Source organism: Phyllostomus hastatus, unplaced genomic scaffold (genome assembly GCF_019186645.2).
Source record: "Phyllostomus hastatus isolate PE091 unplaced genomic scaffold, TTU_PhHast_1.1 phas_contig_58, whole genome shotgun sequence".
In the NCBI taxonomy this organism is placed as follows: Eukaryota; Metazoa; Chordata; class Mammalia; order Chiroptera; family Phyllostomidae; genus Phyllostomus; species Phyllostomus hastatus.
Genome location: NW_025333916.1, coordinates 37,713,220 through 37,714,394, shown reverse-complemented (window position 1 = coordinate 37,714,394; position 1,175 = coordinate 37,713,220). Strand labels below are relative to the sequence as shown.

At 32.2% G+C, this 1,175-nt stretch overlaps 1 non-coding gene across 1 annotated transcript; it reads right to left on the bottom strand.

The window, feature by feature from the left end:
* Positions 1–215: 215 nt before the first annotated feature.
* On the bottom strand, positions 216–342 carry LOC123825009. Its single transcript, XR_006786796.1, has one exon. It is a non-coding gene; the product is annotated as a small nucleolar RNA SNORA63 (small nucleolar RNA).
* Positions 343–1,175: the final 833 nt, after the last annotated feature.

The window sequence follows — 1,175 nt, the reverse complement described above, 5'->3', positions numbered from 1 at the left end:
AGTTTATGAAGTAAAACCTCTTGCCAACCCCATTTCCTCCATGGATATTTCCCAATGCAACAAAATTGCAAGGCAACAATGCTAGTAACCAGCTTATTAGTTCAGACCCATAGTCTTATGAGGTTATTTAGTATGAAAATACAGTAGCTAATATGAAAATTTTAAATATATTTTATATTATATATTTGGATGGAATATGTATCTATTTTTTTCAAATGTTTGAGACCAAGAGTCTCTGTCTTGCTATGGAATTGTGCTAAACAGAGATAGTTACTCATCAATTGTTTGAAGCAGGGGGAATAACAATAGAACACTTCAGTTGTATTGTAACAGTACCTGCATTTTATCTATTTTTTGTTATCATGAATCCTACCTCACTCAGGTAAATTCCTTAGAGAATTTAGATATTCTCAAAATTTGAAATGGAGCAGGAATGGGAAGCTGAATTGTAACAGAAACACAGTGGGGAAGATATAACACATTTCTTTTGCACAGCACCCTGATGTTTATGCTTAAAAAATATTTTATCCATCAGCCATTTATGATAAAACTCTCAGCAAAGTGGGAATAAAGGGGACATACTGCAATGTAATAAAGGCCATACATGGCAAACCCACAGCCAACTTCATAGTCAATGAGCTAAAATTAAAAATGTTTCTCTTAAGATCAGGAATAGGAGAAAGATGTTAGATTTCATTGCTCTTATTCAACATAGTACTGGAAGTCTCAGCAACAGCAATCAGACAAGAAGAAGGAAAAAGCATCCAAATTGGAAAGAGAGAAGTACACTGTCATTATTTGCTGGTGACATGATACTGTATATAGAAATCTCTAAAGACTCCAACAAAAAACTACTAGAGCTGATCAAAGAATTCACTAAAGTAACAGGATACAAAATTAATATTCAGAAATCAGTTGCATTTTTATACATCAACAATAAACTATCAGAAAGGGAAACTAAGAAAACAATCCCATTTACAATTGCATCAAAAAATCAGGTACCTAAGAGTATATTTAACCAAGGAGGTAAAAGACCTGTACTCAGAAAATAATATGATAACTGAAGAAATAAATTGGAGAAAATTCAAATAAATGAAAGCATACACTGTATTTATGGATAGAATTAACATCAATGTAATTTCTATCAAAACACTGATGGTGTATTTCACAGAACT